Below are 8,464 nucleotides of genomic sequence, written 5' to 3'. Positions count from 1 at the left end.
TCAAAGAAAGACAATTTAAGCTGGCTTCCTCCTCCACACTGCTGGAAGATCATCTTCAACATTACCCACAATCTTCATATTGCTATATTCCATGGCCACCTTTGGGTCATTATTTAACTTAATTATTTTTTTCAGTTTTATTAAGAAATAAATGGCATACATTATTATATTATTTAAAGTATAAGACATGATGGTTTTATTTACATATAAGGTAAAATGATTACAACAACAGGTTTAGTTAATATCCTTCATCTCATAGAGGTAGAATAAAAAAATTTATAATGAGAACTCTTAGGATCTATTCTCTTAACCACTTCCCTATATCTCGTATAGTATTGTTAACTATAGTCATTTGACACTGATGAAAATTCCTTTTGAAAATTTTATTTTCCTAGCTTCTATGACACACTGCTATTTCTTCATTAATTCCTTTTTATGGTAATGCTTGGTCTCTGTCTTCATTGTAAATCCATCTTCCTTTCCCATGTGTACACCACTGTACTATGTCTTGGATTCTGTGTCTTGTCTCTCCACGTACAGAAGAAGCTCATTCCCAGGGCTTCACATTTCAAAATCATGTAGCCTTCCTCTTAAGCTCAAAATTTGGACTAGCCATATGCTATTTTGACGTCTTCAATTTGAAATTGTACTGGGACCTCATACTAAGAATATATAATATAAATCTAGGGCAAAAATAAGATGGGCTTTTGAGTCTGAGTCCTAGTTTATTAATTTACTGGCTATCACATTGGGCATTTTGTTTAAATACACTCTCTGAGTTCAGTTTTCTTATTATACTTATCAGGAAATCTGAAAAAGATAATATATGCAAAGAACACAGCATAGCTCTAGTCACATAGTAGGTGTTTAACTGGTGTGCAATTTCTTGTCATTCTATTCTCAATATATGACTTGTTAGTATACCTAATTGTTCATCATTTACTCTCCTTTCTACCTCATACTCCACATTCAATCACCTAAATTTGTCAATGGCCCTATTTGCATATATCTCAAATATATTCATTTCGTTAGGTCTCCACTGGTATTTCCCAAGTAACGGCCTTTAAAACTTCCTGACTATTTTCTGATATATTATTACCATCAGAACACACTGGTTTTCTCTGTTTAATCTCACAGGAAATACAAATCCACAAATTACCAGATAAAGTTTAATGCCATTAACCAGTGGTGGGATTCAAATAATTTAACAACCGTTGTCTGCCCTAATGACCATTTTAAATAAAAAAAAAAAGATATACTGAAAGGTAGTTTATTATTTCATGTATTTAATACTTAAATAAGAACAATAAAAGAGGTATATGAAAGTATATTATGTTATAAGAAAGTTTTAAAATAGTAATGAAAAAATATTAAATAATACCTGACAAATAACAATAAAAATGTTATGATATTTCCATATTGCATAACACAAAGCTGAAACAAATGGCAACTTGTCACCCCCTGATTGTTTGGCATTTTTTCTCTTTATGTTATTTGTTTGTTTACTGAAATAACAAAAACAAGGGAATTAAAATGTAGTATTTTATCAAAGGTATAATGAGTTTTATGAAATGAATAAATAAATATTATAAGCATAGTTTCATCAAATTTTTTCACCTATGGATGGAATGAACATACTACAGGCACTTAGATTATGCTGTTGCACAGATGAACATTAAAAAAGAGTAAGGAATGTAAATTTGTGATTTACACATTGGGTGCTGCCCAGGTGCTCACCTTAAAGAGAACCCTAATTACAAGTGCCATTTTAACAACCAGTTTGCCAAACTCAACAAAAAATTAGGTACTGATTCTGCCGAACTGGTGCGAACCGACTGAATCCCACCACTGATATTAATTTAATTGAATCTTTTTATTTATATATTAAGTATCGCTTTCAGTATAAGTCCCAGGCTCTTTAACTGAACATAGAAAGTCTTTAGAAATCTCATCTCCACCTTATCTATCTTTATCTCTTGACACTCACTTCATTAAATGCTCTATGCCTTCTGTGTAGTGGTCCTCTCTTGATTGTAGTATGATTTTGTATACTTGCATGTGACAAATTTTTTCATGTATTATTTAATTTCATGACTTACAAAATACATTGAGTCTTTTCAAAAGGAAAATAACGTAAAGAACATTGTTTCCTCACCCTGAAGATGATGTGGAGTTATCAAGGGAAGAATGCAGAAAACATTCAGTCTCACTATCTGATTACAAGACCCGACTTAGAAAACAGGCACTTAAATTCTGTGATAAGATACAAAAAAATATCAATGATAATCTGCCAATAATTGCAAAAATGAAAAGAAGGAGATTGCAGTGCAACAAGGCTAGCTAAAAAATGTGACAGTTAGGTACAGAACATAAATCATTGAGTGAGTAGGCTTTTGAAAAACATGACTCTAGGATATCTCCATACTAGGGAGTTAATTCCAATTCACTGTTTGATTTTAGAGGAAGATACCTTCTAAACTTTAAAGCAGTGGTCCCCAACCTTTTTTGGGCCACGGACCGGTTTAATGTCAGAAAATATTTTCATGGATCAGCCTTTAGGGTGGGATGGATGAATGCACAAAATAAAATTATGCGACTGGCGTAAAAACTGTGATATTTTAAAATATAATTGTCGAACTTACAAGACAAGCGTCAAGAGTGAGTCTTAGATGGATGTAACAGAGGGAATCTGGTTATTTTTAAAAAATAAAATGTTGTTCAGACTTAAATATAAATAAAACAAAAATAATGTAAGTTATTTATTCTTTCTCTGCAGACCAGTACCAAATGGCCCACGGACTGGTACCGATCCGCAGTCTGGGGTTGGGGACCACTGCTCTAAAGCATGGTTATATTCTCTTCATTTTAGGTCCAGGACTTTAAATGAGATCTTGTCTATGCCAACCATGCCATTCACAGTATATTTCTGAAATGTAATCTTTCAGTTGGTAGGGATTGTGCTCTGAGAACATGCCATATTCTTTCTCATTTCCTATGATTTAATACACTATTTTCTTGCTCAAAATGTTCTTTCTTCTTCTAATAATAATCTCTTTAGAAAAATTCTACCCATACTTCATGTCACCTATGTGACAAACTCTAGAAAAGACTACTTGGAAGTCACAACATTCGGTCAGGTTCCCCTCTCATGTCTTGTCCTATGATTGCATATTTCATCCTGACTTATGGTCACCTCATTTCTTGTATGTGCCCCATCACAGTGTCATCTCAGTAAGGTGAGGGACCTTGACTTATTCACCACTGTATGCCAAAGAACTAGCATAGTGCCTGCCTCTTAAGAAGAATTCAGGATGCATTTGGAATCATACACTTAATATCTTTAAAGGTGGAAGTCAAGAATCACTGATAACAGTCTTCTGCTTACTTATATATAGAACAATTTTTTCACGTTTTCTATTTTTAATAATTTTCTCTAGTCAGTGCTAATAAATGTTCTATTTTAAAATTAGGTCTAATAACATCTCTTCCAATAATGTCTTTAGTATACTGAGGGCACTGTCAGTAAAGTCCTCTAATGAAGACCCCTTTTCTTTTCTTTTTTTTAAATTTTATTTATTCATGTTTTTTTAGAGAGGAGAGAGAGAGGGAGAGAGAGAAACAGAGAGAGAGAGAGAGAGAGAGAAGGGGGGAGGAGCTGGAAGCATCAACTCCCATATGTGCCTTGACCAGGCAAGCCCAGGGTTTTGAACCGGCGACCTCAGCATTTCCAGGTCGACACTTTATCCACTGCGTCACCACAGGTCAGGCCAAGACCCCTTTTCTAATTTGGGTACTATTCTCTTTATTTTGTTTTTGCTTTCCTCGTTCAATATTTCTCTCTTACTAATTTTCTTTAAATTTTATTTTCTTTATCATCTTGTTATACCAAAGCATGTATTTTCTTTTTGCTTTTGTTTTCAAAGTGAAGAGAAATGACCTACTTGTTAGCACTTCCCTGGTACATGACAGCAGAGTTACTCCTCCTAGGAGATAAAGCTGATAGACTAAGGCCAGTCACTACCAAATATGATGCTGCTCCACTTTTATGTACCAGATCATGCGAGCAGTTTATCACTCTGAAGAACTGATGAAAGTTTTAGACGATTAAAAAAAATTGTTAAGCTTCTGGAAATTTGTTGAAGCTTTGAAATCATAATTATTTCCCTAAAAATCACTGCCCCCCCCCAAGCATTTGACTATAATTTACTAAAGTTATCTTAAAAGAGATTTTATTCTCTCTCTTTTTTTTTTTTACAAAAAAAAACAAACAAAAGCAAAAGTGGTGATCCAAGTTCCTATAGAGTGATCAAAGGACAAAAAGAGAAACTAATATGAGAAAATAAAATAAAAAGATGATTATTTTGCCTTTAAGGCAGTTTCAGTGGTTCACCTACTGGTTCTGGAAAAGACAGACCCAGGGAGATAACAGTCATCAGAGTAGATTCACATGTGTGCTCTAATAAATATGGGCATGGTCTGGAGGTTCAGAACACGAGCATGATCCTAGTTGAATCTTACTTCATGAGCAATGATTGAGGATTAAATGAGACAAAACATGTACCTACCGCATAGGAAGTGTTTAATGCATAAGTAACTATTATAATTTACAAAGGGCTAGGAGGATACAGAGGAGAAATGTTTACCCACGCCTGAAAAGATCAACTGACTCACAGGAGTAAGCCAGAAGGAAGATCCTTGTGCTATGTGGAAGGCAGGAGGTTACAGTGCATTTTGTAGTTCACACATTGCAGATTTACTGAGTCATCTTATAAACATGAATTAGTAGCTGAACCTGCAAATGTTCCATCTTCCCTTGGAACCTCTTCTAGCTTTCTGACTCCTACACTGTGTGTCTGTGTTTAGCCTTGTGATGAAAGACATGGCTTCTGTAGGATACCCTCGTTACCAAGGCCAGTGGAAGCAAGACAGATGCAGTCTAGGGGTGGGATTCAAATAATTTAACAACTAGTTCTCTGCCCTAATGACCATTTTAAGTATAAAAAAATGATATACTGAAAGGTAGTTTATTATTTCATGCATTTAATACTTAAATGAGAACAATAAAAGAGGTACACAAAACTAGATTATGTTATAAGAAAGAGTTTTAAAATATTAATGAAAAAAATGAAATAGTACCTAACAAAAAACAATAACACTGTTATTCAAGATAGTCCCATATTGCTTCTTAGAAGGCAGCTGTGCTCACCACTATACCACCAATCCATATTGCTTCTTGATTGGTGTCCTCGCTTGCAATTTTTTTCAGCTATGGACTGTATGAACATTAGTGTGGGTGCTTAGAATACACTATTATGCAGAGGAATGTTAAAAAAAGAGTAAGGAATGTGAATTTGTGATTTCCAAATTGGGTGGCTTCCCAGGCGCCCAATTTAGAGAGGACCTTGATTACAAGTGCCACTTTAACAACCGGTTCGCTAAACTGAACTAAAAATTAGGAATCAATTCTACCAAACCAGTTCGAACCAGCTGAATCCCACCACTGATTCAGTCTATTCGTGTGTTTTCCAGATGTTGCTTTTTGATTCCATCCTGCTTTTGGTCTTCCCCTTTTGCATTTATACTTATTTTAACTCTGCCCTGTCAACTTCAAGATCTAGCACTAGTCTTACTAGCTTTGACAGTTATGTAAGTCACCTCCCTAAAACAAACTAATACACATACACACTCACACACACACTCACCTAGTGGTTCTGATTTTCTGATTAAACCCTGCCTGATATATTTTCTGTTCTACAGATGTTCCAGTTTTTCTTTGTGGGCCACTGCTCTATGACTTTATCTTCCATTGCATACATACAACATGTCCCCAAAGTGTAAAATTTTCCCCATCAGTGTATCTGAATACAATAGCAAATTTGTGACTATGACATTATATATATACCATATATATTTATTTCAGAATTTCATTGTCATTTCATGTTATTATTAATCTACGAAATAAATGAAAATATAAAGGTATAAATTAAGTATTCAAAAATAGAGAAGAATGACCAGTAGAAATCATTTCTTCAAAAGCAAGATTATAGCACTTGTACTTCTACCATAGCAAATTACAGAACACTGAAGGAGCAAACTGTTTATAAGATTTTTATTCTTGGGGCTAGCCCACTTATCTTCTTATCATTTGGGGAGAAAGGGGGCTGATTGAATTCAACAGATATTGAGTGCTTATTATGTGCTAAATATTCTTTTTTTTTTTTTAGCATATTTTTGTTGTTTTTTTTTATTCATTTTAGAAAGAAGAGAGAGAGAGAGAGAGAGAGAAGGGGGGAGGAGCAGGAAGCATCAACTCCCATATGTGCCTTGACCAGGCAAGCCCAGGGTTTCGAACCGGCAACCTCAGCATTTCCAGGTCGACGCTTTATCCACTGCGCCACCACAGGTCAGGCCTAAATATTCTTCTAGGTACTTGGGACTCGGCAGAAAACAAAACAAAGGCAGGGGACTTCATGGAGCTTCGTTTACAACTACTTTGCCTGCGCACTCTCTGTGACTCTGGGTAAGTCACGCGCTTCCCTGCACCTCTGTCCTCAGTTATCTGACGCGGGGTGAAGCAGGCCTGGCCCAGACAAGGGTCACATGTCTGGTGTCTGGTGCACTGTAGATGCCAAACAGGCAGCACCCCCAACCCACCACCCAGACAGTAGATCAGGCTTGAAGTCGACTTTTAATAATAAAATATGTGGGAGTGGGCAGAGGGAGTGCAGCCAGTGGTGTGCTGCGGCACCAGGGCCGGGGCGGGCTGCACGAACTGCTGTCCCTCGCTGCCTTGCGGGCGAGGTATTTGGCCTTCTCTGTAGCTCCCAGTGCCATGGACTCCTCCTTAGCTTCCTCGTCTGTCTCAACAAGGGTTTTGAAAGAAACCTCACCTTGCAGTTTAGTTGAGATGTATTCAAAACCCTTCATCATCATGGTCACATTGCTTTGGAACCAGGGGGACCAAATTCCTGGTTTAGCTCTGGAGACACCAGATAAACCAGAGGAGCCCCCCGCTTCCTGGTGGATTTCGTTCTCACTGCTGCTATCACAGCTCACACAGTGAATACATCGTGCCTGCACCGCCATCAATCAGGCGTGATTGATGTCCCGGGTGAAGGTGGTCATGCTCTGGTTCTGTGGGTTTCCATAGAATCCTGCAGGGTCTCCACCATGGCAGCAACATTGGCAGAAAACAGTCACTTGGCCCTGTGGGCATCCTGTTGGTATTGGGCAGAAGTGGACTGGATATTCTTGTGGGGTCACCTTCCAGTGCCCTTTGCCCTTTGTCTTCCATCAAGACATGTTTGCTATAGGGCAGGGTCCCCAAACTATGGCCCGTGGGCCACATGTGGCCCCCTGAGGCCATTTATCTGGCCTCTGCCGCACTTCCAGAAGGGGCACCTCTTTCATCGGTGGTCAGTGAGAAGATCATAGTTCCCATTGAAATACTGGTCAGTTTGTTGATTTAAATTTACTTGTTCTTTATTTTAAATATTGTATTTGTTCCTGTTTTGTTTTTTTACTTTAAAATAAGATATGTGCCATCTGCATAGGGATTTGTTCATAGTTTTTTTTTATAGTCTGGCTCTCTCCAACGGTCTGAGGGACAGTGAACTGGCCCCCTGTGTAAAAAGTTTGGGGACCCCTGCTATAGGGACTCAGGTACTGCTGCCAGAGGGCAGTGAACACTTGGTCCCAGGAACTCGGAAGCATGCACTGGCCCAGGGAATACTTCATCACTGTCCTGCCTGAGGAGAGATCAGCAGCCGCACAGCCTCAGGGGTGCAGAGCCCAGGGGCACGCACTTGCTGGGGCACACAGCTCAACCACCACCATGCTGCACCCCACCAGCTCCCATTGCCAGGAGGAGTCCTGTCTTCTAATCATTTCTATAAACATTACATTTATTTTTACACATTGACAAAAAGAATCAAAATAGGATAAAATGAAAATACCTAACAATACTTACATCAAGATTTTTCAGTTTTTGTTTTTATTAGGAGGGACTTTGATATTTAAAAAGATCACAGTTTAAAACAAAGGAAAAACTCAGAAAATTACAAGTAAAGAATTATCTTTCAGAAATACATACTTTATGTGAAGAAGATATTCATCTTCTCTTCACCCCACTCATGATTTTCTCTACTACACTGGTGTCCGTGGTAACATCTATAGCTTACGAGGAGATCACGGCCAATGCTCTGCCACTGCTAATCATTACCCTCCTTTATGACATCAGAGAATAGAATAGAATAGAATAGAATAGAATAGAATAGAATAGAATAGAATAGAACAAATTGGTACATCATGTGTGGTAGGAGTTAACATTTTAAGAAACTTTAAAAATTAAATGTAAAATATATATTCAACATTGTCACTGTCCTATACAGTTCTAAAGAAATAATATCAAATTCTCTCTTGATTCTGTGAGATTATTTATTTATTTATTTATTTTCTGAAGTTG

The 8,464-nt window shown here is 37.3% G+C and overlaps 1 pseudogene; it reads right to left on the bottom strand.

Moving 5' to 3' along the window:
• Positions 1–6,669: 6,669 nt before the first annotated feature.
• LOC136382904 (PRELI domain-containing protein 1, mitochondrial pseudogene) lies at positions 6,670–7,737 on the bottom strand (annotated as a pseudogene).
• Between the last annotated feature and the right edge of the window lie 727 nt (positions 7,738–8,464).

Source organism: Saccopteryx leptura, chromosome 11, assembly GCF_036850995.1.
Source record: "Saccopteryx leptura isolate mSacLep1 chromosome 11, mSacLep1_pri_phased_curated, whole genome shotgun sequence".
Classification (NCBI taxonomy): Eukaryota; Metazoa; Chordata; class Mammalia; order Chiroptera; family Emballonuridae; genus Saccopteryx; species Saccopteryx leptura.
This window is presented reverse-complemented; position numbering and strand designations above follow the sequence as displayed.